Below are 23,116 nucleotides of genomic sequence, written 5' to 3'. Positions count from 1 at the left end.
TAAATTGCTCTTTTATTCTATAAACCACTGAGAACATGTCTTCAGGTCTGGAGATTGAGCTGGTCATGACAGGGATTTGATGTGGTGGTCCTTCAGCCACACATTGACCTAGCTGTGTGGCATGGCGCATTATCCTGCTGGAAAAACCAGTCCTCAGAGGTGGGGAACATTGCCTGAGCAGAAGGAATCAACTGTTTTTCCAGGATAACCTTGTATGCGGCTTGATTCATACGTCCTTCACAAAGATTAACCTGCCCAATTCCAGCCTTGCTGAAGCATCCCCAGAGCATCACCAATCCTCCACCAAATTTCACAGTGGGTGCAAGACACTGTGGCTTGTACTCCTCTCCAGGTCTCCGTCTAACCATTAGACGACCAGGTGTTGGGCAAAGCTGAAAATAAAACTCATCAGAGAAGATTACCTTACTCCAGTCCTCTATGGTCCAATCCTTATGGTCTTTGGCAAACTTCAGCCTGGCTCTCCTTTGCTTCTCATTGATGAAAGGCTTTTTTCTAGCTTTACATGACTTGAGCCGTGCCTCTAGGCGCTTGTTACGAACTGTTCTTGCTGTGCACTTCACCCCAGCTGCCATTTGCCATTCCTTTTGTAGGTCACTTGATATCATCCTGCTGTTTCTGAGTGACATTCGAATAAGATGACAGTCATCCCAGTCAGTGGAGAGTCGTTTTCGCCCTCTGCCGGTCTGTAGCTTTGTTGTCCCCAATGTCTGCTGCTTGACCTTGTTGTAATGTACTGCCGTCTTAGAAATTTTAAGGATGGAGGCAAGATGACGCTCACTGTATCCCTCTGCTAGTAAAGTCAGAATTGAGCCCTTCTTTTCCTCACTCAAGACTTTTCTTTTCAACTCCTTTGGCATGGTTAAAAGTTATTTTTTCATTCCTATTACTTTTGGGATATTGCTAGCACTTGTTTTTCCATCCAGCTTGTCCTATTGCAAGAGGATTGTGAACACCACAGCAGGTTTTTTATAGTTTTATAGAAAAAAAAACGGACTCAAGCCCTAGCCAGCTCACCAACATCCACAGGTGCCAGGAACTCCGTCCAGACTCGACGTAGCCACAATGGGAGAAATAAAGGTTGTTGTTTCAGCTCTTTAAAATGTAATCCTTTAATGAAAAACGATTAAAACATAGTGTTTCAGGCAAAAATCCTCATAATATAGTGGAAGTGCACAGAGCACTGACGGTTTAGCTACGTGTTTCGAGCTTAGAGATCTTTTTCGCAGCTTTTTGCCTGAAACACTATGTTTTGATCATTTTTCAATCAAGGAATACATTTTAACCCCTTCACTACAAAGGGTGGTTTGCACGTTAACTTCCGGGCCAATTTTTACAATTCTGACCACTGTCCCTTTATGAGGTAATAACTCAGGAACGCTTCCATGGATCCTGCTGATTCTGACAATGTTTTCTCGTGACATATTGTACTTCATGTTAGTGGCAAAATTTCATTCATATAACTTGCGTTTATTTGTAAAAAAAATGGAAATTTGGGGAAAATTTTGAAAATTTCGCAATTTTCCAACTTTGAATTTTTATGCTCTTAAATCACAGAGATATGGCACTCAAAAAACTTAACAGATAACATTTCCCACATGTTTACTTTACATCAGCATAATTTGGGAACCAACATTTTTTTTTGCTAGGACGTTATAAGGGTTAAAAGTTGACCAGCGATTTCTCATTTTTACAACACCATTTTATTTTTAGGGACCACATCACATTTGAAGCCACTTTGAGGGGTCTATGTGATAGAAAATACCCAAAAGTGACACCATTCTAAAAACTGCACCCCACAAGGTGCTCAAAACCACATTCAAGAAGGTTATTAACCCTTCAGGTGCTTCACAGGAATTTTTTGAATGTTTAAAAAAAATGAACATTTAACTTTTTTTCACAAAAAAAATTACTTCAGGTTCAATTTTTTTATTTTACCAAGGGTAACAGGAGAAATTGGACTGCAAAAGTTATTGTGCAATTTGTCCTGAGTACGCTGATACCTGATATGTGGGGGGAACCACTGTTTGGGCGCATGGCAGAGCTCGGAAGGGAAGGAGCGCCGTTTGACTTTTTCACTGCAAAATTGGCTGGAATTCAGATTGGACGCCATGCACAAGTGACCCCATTTTGGAAACTACACCCCCCAAGGAACTTATCTAGATATGTGGTGGGCACTTTGAACCCCCAAGGGCTTCACAGAAGTTTATAACATACAGCTGTACAATTAAAAAAATCATATTTTTTCCACAAAAATGATCTTTTCACCCCCAATTTTTATTTTCTCAAGATTAACAGGCCCCCAAAAGTTATTGTGCAATTTGTCCTGAGTACGCTGATACCCCATATATGGGGGTAAACCACTATTTGTGCACATGACAGAGCTCGGAAGGGAAGCAGCGCCATTTAACTTTTTTGGCTGGAATTGAGATACGACGCCATGTCGCGTTTGGAAAGCCCCTGATGTGCCAAAACAGTGGAAATCCCCCAATTCTAACTCCAAACCTAACCCTAACCCTAGCCCTAACCCTAGCTCTGACCCTAGCCCTAACCCTAGCCGTAATGGGAAAATGGAAATAAATAAAAAAAAATTTATTTTATTATTTTTCCCTAACTAAGGGGGTGATAACGGGGGGTTTGATTTACTATTTATGGCGTGTTTTTATTTTTGGCAGCTGTCACACGTTAAAAGACGCTTTTTATTGTAAAAATAGTTTATGCATCACCACATTTTGAGAGCTATAATTTTTCCATATTTTGACCCACCGAGTCATGTGAGGTCTTATTTTTTGCGGGACGAGTTGACGCATTTATTGGTACCATTTTCGGGCACGCAACATTTTTTGATCACTTTTTATTCTGATTTTTGGGACGCAGAATGAACAAAAACTAGTGTTTCATGAATTTCTTTTGGGGCGTGCGTTTACACCGTTCCGCGTGCGGTAAAATTGATAAAGCGGTTTTATTATTCGGGTCAGTACGGTTACAGCGATACCTCATTTATGTCATTTTTTTTATGTTATAGCGGTTTTATGCAATGAAAACAATTTCTATATAAAAAATAATTATTTTTGCATCGCTTTATTCTGAGAGCTATAACTTTTTAATTTTTTTGCTGATGGCACTGTGTTGTGGCTCGTTTTTTGCGGGACAAGATGACGTTTTCAGCGGTACCATGGATATTTATATGCGTCTTTTTGATCGCGCGTTATTGCACTTTTTGTTCGGCGGTATGATAATAAATCATTATTTTTTTGCTTTGTTTTTTATTTTTTAAGGGGTTCGCTAAAAGGGTTAACTAATGGGACAGTTTTATAGGGTGGGTCATTATGGATGCGGTGATACCAAATATGTGTACTTTTATTGTTTTTTTGTTTTTTTATTTTCAAAAAATGAATTTATTAGGGAATTTTTTTTTTTTTTTTAATTATTTTTACACTTTTTTTTTATTTTTTTTTTACTTTATGATAATGTCCCATGGGGGACATCACTGTCCTGTGACCGATAGCTGATCTGTCACATCACAGATCACTGTGACAGATCAGCGATCTGTCACAGGCACTGCTGCAGGCTTTCTCATGCCTGCGCTCTGCGGGCAGTGAGGAAGCCAGCTCCCTGCAGTCCCCGAAGGTCCCCGTCGCCATATTGGATCCGGGGACCTGCAGGGAAGGCGACCCCCGCACCGGTGCTGCACATCGCGCTGCTGTGGGGGTCACAGGGAAGCACGGAGGGAGCCCCCACCCTGCCGATGCTTCCTTTAATCCCCGGTACACCGTGATCATGTTTGATCGCGGTGTGCCAGGGGTTAACGTGTCGGGGGCGGTCCGTGACCGCCCCTGACACATTGTGCCGGGTGTCAGCTGTGATAATCAGCTGACACCCGGCCGCGATCAGCTGCGCTCCCCCCGTGAGCGCTGCTGATCGCATTAGACGTACTATTCCGTCCTTGGGACTTAGGTCCCAGGTCACATGGACGGAATAGTACGTCCAATGTAGGAAAGGGGTTAAGGAGCTGGATCAACAACCTTTATTTCCTCCTTTTTTATACTTTCCTTTGTTAAATAAGATTTGGTTCAGGTGATCACCTAATCAGAAGCACGATAAGTAGAATGAGGCTAATCAGAAGCACATTAAGTAGAATGAGGTGTACTCTGGTTGGAATTCAAGTGGCACTAGAATGGAATGGCTGTCAGACATGTAAAGTAGAGAAGCTGATTTTTATAAAACTGTGCAGTAGTCTCTTAATTTTTGCCAAAGCTGTATGGGGTCATCTGAAGGCAATTGTCTATGCTGTGAAGATCTGCAGCATCTGAAACAACGGATACTGGAAACCTGTGCTAGCATTTCCTCTGTGAGGTTACTATCAGTGTGTCACGAGTGGGAGAAGAGGGTTGCATTGACAATCCAACACAATGGGCAGCACTTTGAACACATTTTATAAGTGGTCATAAACTTTTGAATAGGGGGGGCGTGGCATGACAGGCGAGGAGTGAGGACGCAGCCTGGAGAGCTCCCGCTCCTATACTGGGAACCAACTCAACAAGCGACTCACCCCGATGTCCAGAACCCCAATGTCCACAAGGAGAAGCCGAGGGAGTGCGCCTGCAGGCTCCGCGGCACCAGAAAAGGTCCCCCATACTATTTCCCGCTACTTCACAGGAGCGGGGAAGAAGAAGGCGGCAGGTGCAGGCGCCATGATGGAAGCGGCGTGCAGGAGACAATCAGCCCCGCCATCGGCAGGAAACAAGGTACCGGAGGTGGGGGAGCGACATGGAGGGAGAGAGGTTGACGGGGAGATCTCCCCAGGATCCAGCGGGGAGAATGTGGTGGCTGTGGAGGGAACGGAGCGGGCCCCTCACGGAGGTGGAAGCACCGCTAGGCCCCTGGCACCATGCGGCTTGCAGGGAGACCCCGCAGCTGGGCAGAAGAGACATAGCAGTGCAGCAACCAGTGCGGTCCTGAGAAGTGTCACCCTGAAACACCCAGCGCCACAGTCCCAGAGAAACGGCACTAATCCCCCAGACAGCAACAGTGCCACTATGGGGGATGATACACCTCAGGGAGGAACAGACCCCAAGATGAGAGGGCAGCTTAACCACCCCATAAGAAGTGCCCCTCAGGAAAACCTATCGTATGGCACAACTCCCCCACCTACCACTCAATTAACCACGTCCATAGCACCACAAGGTGGACCTGTGACCCATATCCCAGCGGGACTACCTGATGCACATGCAGGAGTTGATTTAGCATTATTGTACAATAAGATAAAGGCCGAAACAAGATATGGAACAATATATTGCTCGCCTGGAATCTTCTTATAAAGCGGAACTGTCCATACTTAAGGATGACATCCAACAATGTGGAGAGAAAGTTGAATCCCATGACCAGCTTCTGACCTCCCTGAATGAAAGGGTACAGGCTCAAGAGGCCACCACGGCTATCCAGGCTAGACAGCTACAGACCCTGGCGGAGATGCTGGATGACTCTGAAAACAGAGGACGCAGGAATAATATGCGGATACTGGGTCTACCCAAATCTATCCCTCCTCAGGAGCTAAACGCCACTTTAAGAAGCATCTTCAACTCAGTCTTGGATAGACCCCAAGATTCCCCACTGGAGTTAGATCGTGCTCACAGGGCTCTGGGCCCGCGTCCTGGCGAACAAGACCCACCGAGAGATGTGATATGTCGGGTCCATAAATACCAACTTAAGGACGCAGTCATGGGAGCGGCCAGGAGAGCAGGACCCATCAAACACTTGGATACCCGTATACAGCTCCTACCAGACCTCTCCAGATGGACCTTGCAGAGACGTAGAGCCCTTCGCCGTCTTTTAGAGGAGCTGCCGTAACAAGATCTTTCTTATACCTGGGGATTCCCGTTCTGCCTCCGGGTGCAGAGGAGGGGCAGAGTACATCGTCTGAGCCACCCCAGCGGAATCCCAGCATTTTCGGCTGCCCTAGACCTACATGAGGTGGACATCCATGATTGGCCACCTCTACCATCCTTCTACAGAATGGATGATGCTCGAGGGGGGCAATTTCCTCAACGGCAGCGCTGGCCCGGAAGGCAGCTCCACAGACATGGACAGATGCATCCGGAAGAAGGAGATAATAACTGACGGCGAAGCCTGAAGATTTGGGGGGGGATCTCTGGGGGGGGTGGGTGGGAGGTGGAGTTGAGGGTTTGACTTCATCGGTCACGCAGAGAGGAGGGTTAACTCAGATGATGTGATTGGTTGGTGTTTGCTCTTTTGCCTCTTCCCTCCTTTTTTCCTTCTTCTCCCTCCCGCCCCTTGCCCCTCCGGTTTACTCTTGGATGGATGTATTCTCATGCTGAATACTTATTGATATGTGAGGGGCTTGCCAAGCACTGGGCTCTACTCAGTGGGAAAAAGGATTTATAGAAGTTTATGGCATCCTAGATATATTGGTTACATAGTCTTTAATGTTATTGGACCTGAACACGAAACATGATGTGTCCCAGTTTCAGGGGTTCGTCAGAAACGGTACATATAATCTCAAGGGGTTGATATCCTTGTTGAAGGGCCAGTGAATGTTATTTCATTATGAGGTTGGTAACCAGGGGGGACGGGTCTCCATTTCTCTTCTCGCCGTACACTTACCCCCCTTGGAGGCGCTGTTTGCCAGCGAGGCATACAGTAATTAGTGTATACCTCCAACCGGTTCTACGTTGTTTTGGGTGTGAGTATATTCACACCCGCATTGTTAATTCTACTATTACTTTTTGCTCTTTCTAACTTCTGACTTTGTTTATGTTTTCTTTCTTCTTTCTCTACATTCCCTTTTCCTACATAATACACCCCTACTGAAATATGTAAAACATATTTTGAATAATTCTGAACATTGTTTAATGAACCTACCCACATGTGATAATAAGAATTAAGGAGCAAATATTTGGTATGTCCTATGTAGATGGGTGAACCAATACCTAATGTTAGTCACTCGGTTAGAGTTGGTCAGTAACAGGGGTATGCAAATCATTAATACACATTCTACTGAGAAATTACAAGATTTCATCTTGAATAGATGTGATAGATGTATAAGTGACTGTTTATGATGTAACGATGTTCAGAAGGGTGTATAACTTGCATAATTTCTTCATTTTGTATGTTTCCCCTGCTTATTTGTTCTTTCAATAAAAATAGATTCAACAATAAACTTTTGAATAACTCATGAATGAATAAAGTTATGTTAAAACCAAGAAAACCAGTGTTTTTTTGTGAAATTCTCAATAAGTTTGATGTGTCACACAACCCTCACATAACCCTCTTCCCATTGGAAAAATAAAGTTGGATCCAAAATGGCTGACTTCAAAATGGCCACCATGGTCACCACCCATCTTGAAAAGTTTTCCCCCTCCCATATACTAATGTGCCACAAACAGGAAGTTGATATTATAAACCATTCCCATTTTATTTAGGTGTATCCATATATATGGCCCACCGTGTGTGTGTGTGTATGTGTATATATATATATATATATATATATATATATATATAAAAATAAAGGGAACACATAAACAACAGAATATACAGTAACTCCAAGCAGGGCTGGCTCCAGGTTTTTGAGGGCCCCGGGCGAAAGAGTCTCGGTAGGCCCCCCTATAACACATACCACGATTCATGCCGTGTGGCATCCATGGTGCCGGCCAAAAACGGACTTGTCTCCGTGTGTATCATACGGGCAAGCATGTGATCCACACGGACACACGCTCTGTGGCGAAACACGTTCATGTGAAGGAGGCTATTGATTAGTAGTGTACGTACTGTGGTGTAGTAACCACTGAGTCCGCTAGAGGGCGCTGTGTGGATGTCCCAGGAGAAATGGCGGAATACGGAATGGCCGTTATGTATCCCAAAGTGGGTGGCTTTGGGATGGAGACTTATGTGTTGTTCAGCAATGATATTGCTGAGGTGTTGCTTCAATGTATAAGGGAGAAGTCTCCAGGTAACAAGAGAGATAGGCGGACCTGGCTACCTACAAACCCACCCAGGGGTGTGTTTAAGAGTGTCATAATAAACAAAGTGTGTGGCTGTGTGTAATAGGACCTTTAGTGAGGTCATAGCCATGTGACCACCTGTGGGTGTGGTTATGGACCATATAAGGTACTTGAGGTCCGGTCACATGAGAGAGAGCGCATGGATCTGATTGGGCCATGTGGAAGGACCCGGTAGGCCTAAGTGGAGGAAGGTGTGCTACCTTCATGAAGACCACATGCTGAGGCTGCTGACCCGGTGAGACCTATGTATATGAGGAGGGATAAGCCTCTTGTGTTTGCTGAGGCTCCAGGACTGAGCCTGAAACAATGGACACATATACTTACGTTCACCTGAGCTAAAGGCTATTCCTTATGTTATGTGCTGGTTTATGGGTTATGGAGCAATAAACCCTATGAACTTTTAAAGGAACGTGCCTCCTGATTGTCTCCCGTTGTTCCTGAGCGAGTTGAATCCCTACAGTATGAAAGAAAGATGAGAAAGAAAGAACAGAGAGAGTGAACAGAAGGAGAGAAAGAAAGAACAGAGAGAAAGAAAGAAGGGAAAGAAAGAAAGAACAGAGAGAAAGAAAGGAAGAACAGAGAGAGAAAGAAAGATTAGAGAGAGAAAGAAAGAGGGGAAAGAAAGGAAGAACAGAGCGAAAGAAAACAGAGAAACAGAAAGAGGGGAAAAAAAAGAAAGAACAGAGAAAGTGTCACGTAGACTCGTCCTGTGTGACACAACTCGCAGGTCGGTAACTAAAATGACAAGACAAACAAGGGAACACCGGGGACACAGTTACAACGGTGGGCCCTAAAATAGGGAACGGGGATGTGGAGACCTCCTGCACTCCCCTGAGGCAGTGTCCCTGAACACTCCTAACGTTCCCTATACAGGCTCTTCACCTGTCGCCGACCAGGATACCTGAATCCCTCACTAGCCCTGCACCTATCCCTTACTAGGGAACTGGTTAGTGCGGACACTGGTCCCACCGCTGTACTAATATAACATTAGGGAAAACAACAAACAGGGAAAACACACAACTTAGCTTTGCTCTGCTGCAATTGCTCCAAGCAACAGAGTACAGCACCTGGATACAGCTTCCACCTGGACAGCTGATACACCAAAGCTGTGGATGAGCTGCAAGGCACTGCTCCCAATAGCTCCTCTCTCCTCCAAGGTTGGTTGGGGAATGAACAATATCACCAACAGTGATTCAGAGCACCTGACACCTTTTTATAGGAAGGAGGTGAGGGTTAACACCTGCTGGCTAATCTAACGTGTAGTAACCCCAGCGGCCACCGATGCAAAACCCATTAGCAGCAACTAGGTTGTAATAACCCCAGTGACCACCGGGGCAAAAACTAACATTAAGCCAGAGGCTTGATGAAAAAAAAGGTTATATATGAGCCAGATCTGCCACATTACAAACATGGATTGTGACAGAAAGAAAGAGGGGAAAGAACAGAGAAAGAAAGAAAGAGGGGAGAGAAAGAACAGAGAGAGAGAAAGAAAGACAAGAAAGAAAGAACAGAGAGAGAAAGAAAGAACAGAGAGAGAGAAAGAGGAAGGAAAAAACAGAGAGAGAGAAAGAACAGAGAGAAAGAAAGAAATAGGGGAAAGAAAGAGAACAGAGAAAGAACAGAGAGATAGAGAAAGAAAGAACAGATAGAGAGAAAGAAAAAAAATTAGAGAGAAAGAACAGAGAGAGAAAGAAAGAACAAAGAGAGAGAAAGAAACAGAGAGGGAAATATTCTATAAAGATACCATAGAAACACGGCTCCCATTGTAGTGCCCACCTGAGCCTCCCGATGCAGGACATATCATGATCTGCTCACATGGCCGGCATCCCCGATTCCAAGGCGATCCCGCTGTTCGCGCTGTCAGAGGAGGACACAGTGATGGATCTGAAGCATTCCATGAAGTGCCTCCATGGTTCCGTCAAAATCTCCTCCCGAAATTACCTCATTTCCGATCAGTTTCCTGCACGTCACTTCCGGTAGAACGTCACGTGCGAGTTTTAAAGTGCTCCTTGGGGCTCCGTCGTCTACTCCTGTGTCCGCGGGAAAAGTAAGCTCCCTGCTGGGGCAGTCTCTCTCTCAAAATCGGGACTGTCCCGATGGATCCGGGACAGTTGGGAGGTATGAATGCTTCCCACCATACACATCGTACACGCACGGCTCCGCACACCTCATACACACACGGTTCTGGTTTGTATGCCTCGTACACACACGGCTCTGCTCCGCACACCTTGTACACACACAGCTTCACTCCGTGCACCCCATACACACCCGGCTCTGCTCCGTAAACACACGGCTCAGCTCCGTACATTTTGTACGCACGGCTCTGTTCTGTACACCTCGTACACACACGGCTCCGTTCTGTACATCTCATACACACAAGACTCCGCTCCGTACACCTCGTACACTCACAGCTCTGGGCTCCGCACCATACACCTCGTACACACGTGGCTCTGCTCCGTACACCTCGTACACACGCGGCTCCACTCCCCACACCTCGTACACATCCGGCTCCGCTCTGTACACCTCGTACACATCCGTCTCCGCTCCGTACACCTCGTACACATGCGGCTCTGCACACCTCGTACACACGCGGCTCCGCTCCGTACACCTCGTCCACACGCGGCTTCGCTCCGTACACCTCGTACACATGCGGCTCCGCTCCGTAAATCTCGTACACACGTGGCTCCGCTCCGTACACCTCGTACACACACAGCACCGGGCTCCGCACCGTACACCTCGTACACACGAGGCTCTGCTCCGCACACCTCGTACACACACGGCTACGGTCCGTACACCTCGTACACACGCGGCTATGCTCCGTACACCTCATACACACACGGCTACGCTCCGTACACCTCATACACACACGGCTACGCTCCGTACACCTTGTACACACACGGCTCCGCACCGTACACCTCGTACACACGCGGCTCCACTCCGCCTACCTAGTACACACACGGCTCTGCTCCCCACACCTCGTACACATCTGTCTTCGCTCCGTACACCTCGTACACATGCGGCTCCGCACATCTCATACACACGTGGCTCCACTCCGTACACCTCGTACACACGCGGCTTCACTCTGCCTACCTCGTACACATGCGTCTCCGCTCCCCACACCTCGTACACATCCGGCTCCGCTTCGTACAGCTCGTACATATCCGTCTCCGCTCTGTACACCTCGTATACACGTGGCTCCACTCCATACACCTCGTACACGCGCAGCTCCGCTCCGCCTACCTTGTACACACGCGGCTCCGCTCCGTACACCTCATACACACGCAGCTCTGCTCCATACACCTCGTACACATGCACCTCCGCTCCGTACACCTCGTACACTCAGCTCTGGGCTCCACACCTTACACCTCGTACACACGCGACTCTGCTCCTTACACCTCATGCACACTCGGCTCCGCTCCGTACACCTCGTACACACAGGGCCCCGAGTCTGCGCCGTACACCTCGTACATATCCATCTCCGCGCCGTACACCTCGTACACACATGGCTCTGCTCCGTATACACGCAGCTCCGCTCCCCCTACCTCGTACACACATGGCTCTGCTCCGTACACCTCGTACACCCGTGGCTCCACTCCGTACACCTTGTACACACGCGGCTCCACTCCACCTACCTCGTACACACGCGGCACAGCTCCCCACACCTCGTACACATCCGGCTCCGCTCCGTACACTTCGTACATATCCGTCTCCGCTCCACACACCTCATACACACATGGCTCCGCTCTGTACATCTCAAACACACGCGGCTCCGCTCCGCCTACCTCATACACACGCGGTTTCGCTCCGTACACCTCGTACACACACAGCTCCGGGCTCCGCACCGCACACCTCATACACACGCGGCTCTGCTCCGTAAATCTCATACACACTCGGCTCTGCTCCGTACACCTCGTACATATCCATCTCCGCTCCGTACACCTCGTACACACGCAGCTCCGCACACCTCATACACACGTGGCTCCGCTCCGTACACCTCATACACACGTAGCTCCGCCTACCTCGTACACACCCGGCTCCGCTCCGTATACCTCGCACACATGCGGCTCCACTCCGTAAAACCTGTACGGCTCCGCTCCGTACACCTCGTACACACACAGCTCCAGGCTCCGCACCGTACACCTCGTACACACGCGGCTCTGCTCCGTACACCTCATACACACACGGCTCCGGGATCCGCACCATACACATGCGGCTCTGCTCTGTACACCTCATAGACACGCGGCTCCGCTCCGTACACCTCGTACACACACGGCTCCGCTCCGCACACCTCGTACACACACAGCTATGCTCCGGTACACCTCGTACACACACGGCTCCGCTACCGTACACCTCATACACAAACGGCTCCGCTCTGTACACCTCATACACACACGGCTACGCTCTGGTACACCTTGTACACACGCAGCTCTGCTCCATACACCTCGTACACACACAGCTTCGCTCTGTACACCTCATACACACACGGCTATGCTCCGGTACACCTTGTACACACGAAGCTCCGCTCCGTACACACGAAGCTCCGCTCCGTACACCTCGTACACACACAGCTCTGCTCCGTACACACACAGCTCTGCTCCGTACACACACAGCTCTGCTCCATACACACACAGCTCTGCTAAATCCCCCTTGTAAACCCCTCCTGACCCCGGTGACCCCACACATAAACTTCCCTTATCCAGCACCATGACGACCACCAGCACAGCAGCGTCTTGCATACACTGAGGCCCCTGATCATGTGACCCCCTGACTCCTCCCCTCCTGTGACCTCATCACAGGTCCAGTGTGCACAGAACAACCTGGGACGTCATTCCAGGCTGCGGTGGGACTCTCTGGGAAGGCGACTGGGCAAGGATGGGGGTCGGTGCATGGGGGGGCGTGGCGGCAGGTTTCCTAGATAGCGTGAGTGGGCCCCCCTGTCTCGCCGGCCCTGACTTCAAGTAAATCAGACTTTTGTGAATTCAAACTGTCCACTTAGGAAGCAACACTGTTTGACAATCAATTTCACATGCTGTTGTGCAAATGGAATAGACAACAGATGGAAATTATTGGCAATTATCTAGACACCCTCAATAAAGGAGTGGTTCTGCAGGTGGGGACCACAGACCACATCTCAGTACCAATGCTTTCTGGCTGATGTTTTGGTCACTTTTGAATGTTGGTTGTGCTTTCAGAAAAAACCTCAAAAAATATAATGGATCAAGTACTCTAAAAAAACACCATGATAGCAGCAAAAAAATTTTGATCCTAAAAATTAACTTTTATTCCAATATTTAAAACCTGGATGATACCAGTATAGGGAACAGGGTACCGGATATTTTTAACATACAAAATATACAATGTATCAGGGCACTACACTCGCCCTAATAGGCCCTAGTGCGTCCCTTCCTTGCCGCGGAGGTTGGCACCCTAATATATGCGATGTGGCGCCCCCGCTCAACGTCGGTGACCCTAATAACACCCTAAAAAAACCCTAATCCACGACGAGGATACACAAAAAAAACACAAACACACAGAATTCCCGAAAAAATTACCCCTGGTGGAGAGACTATATACTGTCTCTAGGAGTGCACCTATTCTAAAACAGAGTGGTGGGTATATGTCCACCCTAATATCTCGTAGTAAAAAATGCTTATGGTTGCAGCTCAAATAGAAACTTATCTCGTAGAAAAAATGCTAAATGCTGCATAGATGACAGACTGTAGCTTTCTATAAAAAAACGTTTACACATAACAGCAATGCGTAGATCAAATCCAAAAGGAGTTCATCAGGAAAAAATATTTGCTGATCTAACATATCCAAAGGACATAATAGTCCTCAAAATACACAATAGACACAATAGTCTCTTTTATAAGCGAGGATGGCAAAGAACACCATTAAATTCATTCATAGGGTAACCCAGTGACCCAATATACAAATTGCCATCCATCAGTCTGTCAGCATAAAAATTCAAAAAGATACTTATCAGCCATCAGATGATATCGAGCCCAGCCCGACGCGTTTCCCCCTCTTAGATGCTGAGGGTTCATCAGGGGCAAAAGAGCACAAGGGGTCTCATCACCCCAGCCGAATGATCAATGCAGTGTGCGGCATGGTTGTGCTTTCACACTTGTGGTAGCATGAGACAACGGACTCTACAACCCAAACAAGTGGCTCAGGTAGTGCAGCTCATCCAGGATGGCACATCAATGCGAGCTGTGGCAAGAAGGTTTGCTGTGTCTGTCAGCGTAGTGTCCAGAGGCTGGAGACGCTACCAGGAGACAGGCCAGTACACCAGGAGATGTGGAGGGGGCCGTAGGAGGGCAACAACCCAGCAGCAGGACCACTACCTCCGCCTTTGTGCAAAGAGGAACAGGAGGAGCATTGCCAGAGCCCTGCAAAATTACCTTCAGCAGGCCACAAATGTGCATGTGTCTGCACAAACGGTTAGAAACTGACTCCATGAGGATGGTCTGAGGGCCCGATGTCCACAGATGGGGGTTGTGCTCACAGCCCAACACCGTCCAGGACACTTGCCATTTGCCACAGAACACCAGGATTGGCAAATTCGCCACTGGCGCCCTGTGTTCTTCACAGATGAAAGCAGGTTCACACTGAGCGCATGTGACAGACATGACGGAGTCTGGAGACGCCATGGAGAGTGATCTGCTGCCTACAACATCCTCCAGCATGGTCAGTAATTGTGTGGGGTGGCATTTCTTTGGAGGGCCACATGCTTTTGGACTGTGAGCACAACCCCCATCTGTGGACGTCGGGCCCTCAGACCATCTTCATGGAGTCGGCACGGCAGTGCAAGCAGGCACGGCTGAGACACAGGGCAAGCAGACACAGCTGAGACACAGGGCAGGCTGGCATGGCTGAGACACAGGGCAGGCTGGCACAGCTGAGACACAGAGCAGGCTGGCACGGCTGAGACATAGGGCAGGCTGGCAAGGCTGGGACAGGTCAGGCTGGCATGGCTGAGACATAGGTCAGGCAGGTGTAGTGTATGAAGGAACAGGTAGAGGCCTGTTCACACAGCGGGTGTTAGTACTGGTACAGCCAGGAAAGGGTGGAGTATGACGGAACAGGTTTGGGCCTGTTTACACAGGAGGAGCAGGTATGGGTACTGACAGGAAAGAGTGGAGTATGACGGAACAGGTTTGGGCCTGTTCACACAGGAGGAGCAGGTACGGGTGCTGACACTTCCTGGTTCTTATAGAGACAGTGTGCATCTTTTTAAGGTGTCCCCAGCCAATTGTCAAGAGGCATCAGGTACTTAAGGCATCCCCACCCATAGGGGGATGCCTGAGCAACAAACTCTCAGTCTGTCTTTGGCTGCTGAGTTGCCAGGTCCTGTCCTGCTATTTCTCTTGTCTCCGCCTCCCAGGGGGCTTCATACCCTGGCACATGCCTGTATTCTGTGTCTATCGTTTTTGCTTCCCAGGGGGCTGCATACCCTGGCCTGAATCCTTGATCCTATACCTGTAGCCGCACCTGATCCTGTCTGAACTGAGTCCTTTATCTGTACCGATTTGTATCCTTGCCTGTCTGTAGCCTTCCCTACCCTGCTGTGTGAATCCTTGTGTTTTCTCCGTCCGCATCCTGCGACTTTGCTCTGCTAAGCATCCTGTGACTTTGCTCTGCACTCTGCTCCGAATCCTGCAACTTTGCTCTGCTCCGCAACCTGCAGGTCTTTTCTGCTCTCCGCTCTGCATCTTACGGTGCTGCTCTGCTCCTTGCTCTGCACCTTGAAGTTCTGCTCTGCTCCTTGCAGTTCTGCTCTGTTCTTCGCTCTGCACCTTGCGGTTCTGCTCTGCTCTCGTTCCGCATCCTGCGGGTCTTTGTCCTTCCAGTCTGAACTGGTTCCTAACAGTTCCTGTTCCCTTAGTCTGAATAGGTCCCTACCTGTTCCCATATACCACTCATACCTGTCCATGTTCCTGCTCTTCCCAAATCAGTTCCTGCTCCTCCAGTCCAAGCCTGCCTGCCAAGAGTGCCAGCCGTGTCTGCCTGCCTGCCAAGAGTGCCAGCCGTGCCCACCTGAGTACCAGTCGTGCCCGTCTGTACTTGCTCGCACCTGCTATTAGTGCTCAGTCCCTCAGTGGGATCAGCTACTACAGCCAGACACCGCCCTGGACTGGTACCTGGCAGCTACCTGCCACACAAGCCTGACCTCACTATCAGAGGCTCCAGTAAACACTAAGGTAGCTGCTTAGTCAGATAGCTGCTTAGTCATGCCCTTTACAGGGTAGTCTCGTTTGTGGCACAGTGGGGCCACAATCCCACGCTCGCACCCACCAGTCAGGGCATGAACAATATATGGAGCCCATCATATACTGGAGCATTATATGGGGCCCATCATATTCTGTATGGATCATTATATGGGTCCCATTCTGTATGGAGCAAGGTATGGGGCTCATAAGACTGAATGGATTATTATATGGGGTGCATTATACTGTTTGGAGCATTATATGGGGCTCATTATACTGCATGGAGTAATATATGGGGATCATTATTTTGTATGGAGCAATATATGGGGCTCATTATACTGTATGGAGCACAATGTGGTACCAATAATACTGTATGGAGCAATATATGGGGCTCATTATACTGTATGAAGCAATATATGGGGCATGTTATTCTGTATGGAGCGCTATGTGATGCCCATAATACTGCATGGAGGACAATGTGGTGCCCATAATACTGTATGGAGCAATATATGGGGTTCATTATACTATATGGAGCACTATGTGGTGCCCATAATACTGTATGGAGCAAAATATAGAGCTCATTATACTGTATGGAGCAATATATGGGGCATGTTATACTGTAAGGAGCGCTATGTGATGCCCATAATACTGTATGGAGGACTATGTGGTGCCCATAATACTGTGTGGAGGACTATACTGTCTGATTTATGACCTATTGTAGAATGTACATTAGCTATCACTCATGTAAGAAGTGAAATCTTTGGCATTGTATACCTATATTTCTTTGCTGTATCTGTGCATTATGAATTGTGATATGTGTTAAAGGGGCCAACAGAGACTTTCAACCGGGGCCCACAAAAACCTGGAGCCAGCCCTGTATGCACTGCACAGTACCACTTCTCCTGTCCTGTTGTCGAAGACACTGGACTTTGGGAGGGTCAATATTGGTTTAGTATTTTCAATATTACTATGGCCAAATAAAAATAAAATATTGGAAAAGCTGTTTAAATGGATTATTCCAACTCATCCCCTCTCCACTTGAGAGGGGATAACTTGCCAGTTGCTGGAGATCTGACTGCTGGGACCCCTATGATCCTGAAAATCGGAGCTCTGTAGAGCACCATGTAAATGCAGTACATTCACATGTGGTTCTTCAAATATCTCCTTTTAGGAGAGTGAGGGGCACGACAAAGTAAAGTGAAATTCACTGATCGGGGTGAGGAGAGTTATAGTTTGTGGGCTGGTGGGGTTCGTGTGACAGGGCTGCTTTTTTGTCCCAGTCTGGCCCTGCTATGGGGAGTACATTATACTATATGGAGGCCTATGGGGAGTGCATTATACTTTATTGAAGACTATCTGGTGCATTATATTATATGGAGGCTATCTAGGGGGCCTTCATACAGTGTGGAGATTATTGTGAGGGTGCCATCATGCATTGTTGAAGCCATCAGTTTGAGGGCTACTAAGGGGTCAATATACTGTGTGGGTGGTACTATACAGTGAGGGGCATTATACTGTGTATAAGAGAACATCATACTGTGTATAGGGGAGCTGTACAGGGGGAGACTCAGGATATTATTAAATGTAAAGTGGGCACTTATTATTATAGGGGAACTCAGGTAACTGTGATTTTCAAAGGGGCACACAGGGCATTATTACTTTCTAAGGGGAAAAATGTGGGCACTGTTGTCTAGGCTATCCAAAAGAAACAGATGGTGTTCAGCGGTAAAAAACTGTGTAGTTTAGAACATAGCTTTTATTTCAGCCGTATGAAAAGGAATGCTCCATAATGAACTCTTTGGCAATATAGTGCAATTGGAGGTTACAGAACTACACGTTTTGACTAAGAGTCTTAGGCTAGTTTCAAATTTGCGGACAGAGGGCTGCGGACTTTTTCCGTGAAGCCCCGCCCCTGCTGCGGCTCTGGTTAGCTCCGCCCATTTCTGCATGCGGCTTCATGCGGCCTGCGTACCCTATCTTTAACATTGGGCATGCAGGCCGTGCCGCAGTATGCGGATGCCGCCGCATGCGTTGTTTTGATGATGCGGCGCCCGCATAAAATTCCAACAGGATACATTTTACGCGGGTCGCCATACCGTCGAAACGACGCATGCGGCGGCATCTGCATACTGCGGCACGGCCTGCGTACCCAATGTTAAAGATAGGGTACGCAGGCCGCATGAAGCCGCATCCAGAAATGGGCGGAGCTAACCGGAGGAGGCGCGGCAGGGGCGGGGCTTCACGGAGGAAGTCCGCAGCCCTCCGTCTGCAAATGCGAAACCAGCCTCATTCATGGGCCACATGCTGTCTGAACAGACTGGCATTTAAGCAGCTGTGATCACAACTGTCCTGTATGTAGATTTTTGCTTCCTCCTCTGCACCTGTGCTCACTGCTGTCCTGGCTGTAAACTTTTGCTTCCTCCTCTGCAGCTGTGCTCACGGCTGTCCTGGTTGTAGACTTTTGCTTCCTCCCTTGCAAGCTGTGCTCACGGCTGTCCTGGTTGTAGACTTTTGCTTCCTCCCTTGCAAGCTGTGCTCACGGCTGTCCTGGTTGTAGACTTTTGCTTCCTCCCTTGCAAGCTGTGCTCACGGCTGTCCTGGTTGTAGACTTTTGCTTCCTCCCTTGCAAGCTGTGCTCACGGCTGTCCTGGTTGTAGACTTTTGCTTCCTCCTCTGCAGCTGTGCTCACGGCTGTCCTGGCTGTAGAGATTTGCTTCCTCCCTTGCAAGCTGTGCTCACGGCTGTCCTGGTTGTAGACTTTTGCTTCCTCCCTTGCAAGCTGTGCTCACGGCTGTCCTGGTTGTAGACTTTTGCTTCCTCCCTTGCAAGCTGTGCTCACGGCTGTCCTGGTTGTAGACTTTTGCTTCCTCCCTTGCAAGCTGTGCTCACGGCTGTCCTGGTTGTAGACTTTTGCTTCCTCCCTTGCAAGCTGTGCTCACGGCTGTCCTGGTTGTAGACTTTTGCTTCCTCCTCTGCAGCTGTGCTCACGGCTGTCCTGGCTGTAGAGATTTGCTTCCTCCCTTGCTTTCATTATTTTTTTTTTCCCAATATCTAATTGTGAAACTTACAATAAAAATTAAGATGTTCATGCGGCAACTCCTTTAAGGAGACAGCAGCAGCTGCCTCTCGTTAGCATCATATAATGCTCATATCATATCTCACTGACAAATCCATCACATGACCATGGCCTAACAACTTGTCCTTCCTTCAGGTCACCTGGAGCGTCAGAGGAGCGAAGACACTCAATCTTTCTTTCTCAACCAATTTCTGGAGAGTTGGCGTCTGGCGTAAAGCTGCCCGACATCCATAAGACGAGATGTCCGATCCTTGGCTGAATGTCTCTGCGTTGTGTCAGCTGTCATGTACTGCTCGCACAGAAGAATAAATGCATCTCCTCTAAATCATCTGCTTAGTATGTGGTACAGTAATACGCAGGGCACACTGTCAGCCGCCATGTGTCTGTCGCGCCATCATTGTGTACACCCGAGCAAGGCATTGTCCCCATTCTCGATAGATTGGGGCTCGTGCACTTTAGTGTAAGGAGACTAGAAGTGACAATAGAATAAGTAAGACACGAACACCCACCAAATTTATTGTGACCATAGGCTCCAGTAGGTGTTAGCAGAGCAGATAAGACCTGTGTGTGGGTCCGCAAGGAAGCCAAAAAATCCATTCCATGTCCTTGTATACGGGGGCATTATTACCCCTCAGATTCACGGTCTTATATTCAGCGCTTTTTACAGGCGTTGTTCTATTTTTTATACACCTACTAAGTGGCTATTAAAGGATTTTCATCTATATTATACCATTATACCTGCACAGGGAGGACATCCTTAATTTGATCAAGCTGCAGGCTATGGCCCACTCAGGAGGGAAAGTGGGGTCCAACCCCTGCCCCAGCCCACAGAGGAGGGAAAGTGGGGTCCAACCCCTGTCCCAGCCCACAGAGGAGGGAAGGGGGCGGCCAACCCCAGTCCCAGCACATGAGAATGATGAGCACAGACCATGATGTACTGTGGGGAAAATACAGTTGTGGCCAAAAGTATTGACACCCCTGCAATTTTGTCAGATAATACTCAGTTTCTTCCTGAAAATGATTGAAAACACAAATTCTTTGGTATTATTATCTTCATTTAATTTGTCTTAAATGAAAAAACACAAAAAGAATTGTCCTAAAGCCAAATTGGATATAATTCCACATAAAACATAAAAAAGAGGGTGGACAAAAGTATTGGCACTAGAGTTGAGCGACTTTTGTTTTTTTAGGGTCGAGTTTCGTTTCGTGAAACCCGACTTTTCCAAAAGTCGGGTCGAGCAAGATCGTCCGATTATAGGGAAAAGTCGGGGTCGTCCCGAAACACGAAACCCAATGTAAGTCAATGGGGAATAAAAGTCGGCAGTGAGAGGAGGACAGGAAACACACCTACAGTGCCCATTTGAATGCCAAAAGCATCAATTCTTCTTACTTAAGCTTGTCAACCTTAATTAACTTCATAATACAAGTTACGCACTGAAAAATGGGGGTTATTTGGCTACAGTTGTGGGGGGGGGAGGGCTGGCTCCAGGTTTTCATGTGCCCTGGGTGAAAGATCGCCCCTTTAACACATACCACAACTCATCATGCTCCGATACGGCAGAGAAATAGCGGTATAGTACAATGAAAAATACTTCACTTTTTACATCTCATGACGAGGCCCATCTATTTCTCCATACAGAATCATTGGTCCCATATAATGTTTGAAACAGTATATGATGAGCTCCACATAATGCTACAGTATATGTTGGTCCCCATGGATGAAGCTCCACTGTCTTATGGGTCCAAATAATGCTCCAAACATAATGGGCCCCATTTCTAATGCTCTAGTGTATAATGGGCCCTGTAAATGCTGCTCCAGTGTCTGATGTCCACCTTTGGAATGTTCCAGTGTATGGTGGGCCCCATCTATCATTCTCCAGAGTATAGTGCTCCCCAAAAATTGCTGTCCCAACATTGAAAACAATCAAATAAGTCTCCTCGCTAGGGAATCCCTGTACTAGTCTGGACTCCTCGTCGTCCCCATCTTCCATCTCACTGCACAGTATTTCAACTTTGCAAGTGCTGTGATCCTGAGCAAGCAGGGGGGGCCCACTCGTTGGCGACGGCACTGGCACAGGGCCCCTGAAAGTACGGTGGTGTGTCTGATGGCGGGTGGGCCGAACCTGCACTTTCATCTGCAGCTTCCTCTTTGTCACCGTGTAAAATGGAACTGTATATGGGAAGGGTAACCTGAGTTTCATCAGGGTCAGATTCAGGCCGTGTAGTGTGCGAGGGGAATGTAGTGGTCTGGGTCAATGTACCAGCAGATTCATCGAGCAGTGGCTGGGCATCAGTGCACTTGTGTCGCCCCCAGGAGTACGGTCGCCACAGTGGCATTACCTTCCTCCTAGGGAGTGTGATGTCATGCTTGGGAGCAACGAACGATCTCTCTAGCAGGTTAACTGATTGGGTGGCGTTATTCCCACGAGTCATGACCCTCCAAACAGCGTTCATGAAGGCAAAGTGTTTGTTTTACGTGGGCAGTATGGTTGCAAAGCTGAACCTTAAAGGAATGTCCAGAAGGGCACCACCAGGAGTGGAGCCTACGGTTAAATTCGACTCCACCTGGGAAACCTCAACCATGCCAGCTACAGAAGATGCACACATTGCAAGCTTAATTCTGTTAACGAACGAGACTCCGTCATGCCCCGCGGTCCGAGTCCGGCTTACTAGAGGGACACGTGAGGCTCTGGCACATGAGATTGGCCAATAACTGGTGTGTCATGCCCTTACATGTCCGTAGCTGCATGTGCGCTACACTGAAAAGGCCAGCGTTTGTCGCTTACAGGTGCAGATAACCCGCTGAACAACGTTAGTGATGGGGATCACTGATTACAATTATTACCCGCGAACAATGATTTCCCAGTAAGTGCAGGTCAACTGCAGTTCCGGAATTAGGCCTAACCGTCATTCCTGAAAAAATGAAAAACTTACGTGTGCAAACCACAGGTGCTGTAGCTTGCTTAACAGCTCGCCAGCCGTTCTCACGCCCAGTATGGATTACACGTGATTGCACAAAGGTGAGAAAGGGTACCGTATCCCCGGATAACATGTATGGATAGCGTACACATTCAAAATATATGTCTATACATCAGGAGGCAGGCTCAGACGGTGTTAGGCCCAGTATGGATTGCACGTGATTGCACAAAGGTTAGAAAGGGTACCGTATCCCAGGATAACATGTATGGATAGCGTACACATTCAAAATATATGTCTATACATCAGGAGGCAGGCTCAGACGGTGTTAGGCCCAGTATGGCTTGCACGTGATTGCACAAAGGTGAGAAAGGGTACCGTATCCCCAGATAACATGTATGGATAGCGTACACATTCAAAATATATGTCTATAGATCAGGAGGCAGGCTCAGCCGGTGTTAGGCCCAGTATGGATTGCACGTGATTGCACAAAGGTGAGAAAGGGTACCGTATCCCCAGATAACATGTATGGATAGCGTACACATTCAAAATATATGTCTATACATCAGGAGGCAGGCTCAGACGGTGTTAGGCCCAGTATGGCTTGCACGTGATTGCACAAAGGTGAGAAAGGGTACCGTATCCCCGGATAACATGTATGGATAGCGTACACATTCAAAATATATGTCTATACATCAGGAGGCAGGCTCAGACGGTGTTAGGCCCAGTATGGCTTGCACGTGATTGCACAAAGGTGAGAAAGGGTACCGTATCCCCAGATAACATGTATGGATAGCGTACACATTCAAAATATATGTCTATACATCAGGAGGCAGGCTCAGACGGTGTTAGGCCCAGTATGGCTTGCACGTGAT

The 23,116-nt window shown here is 48.0% G+C and overlaps 1 long non-coding RNA gene across 1 annotated transcript in view; it reads left to right on the top strand.

The window, feature by feature from the left end:
• The window catches only part of LOC141097903 (uncharacterized), a 30,562-nt gene extending 10,909 nt beyond the window's left edge, over positions 1–19,653 (top strand). The window contains exon 2 of the long non-coding RNA XR_012234089.1: positions 19,461–19,653. This is a non-coding gene — a long non-coding RNA (uncharacterized lncRNA). The remainder of the gene's footprint in view (positions 1–19,460) is intronic.
• The last annotated feature ends 3,463 nt before the right edge of the window (positions 19,654–23,116 follow it).

This window comes from Dendrobates tinctorius, unplaced genomic scaffold (assembly GCF_039654945.1).
Source record: "Dendrobates tinctorius isolate UK_male_01 unplaced genomic scaffold, ASM3965494v1 ptg000010l, whole genome shotgun sequence".
In the NCBI taxonomy this organism is placed as follows: Eukaryota; Metazoa; Chordata; class Amphibia; order Anura; family Dendrobatidae; genus Dendrobates; species Dendrobates tinctorius.
Note: the sequence above shows the minus strand (reverse complement) of the source record. Positions and strands in the feature narration are given on the sequence as shown.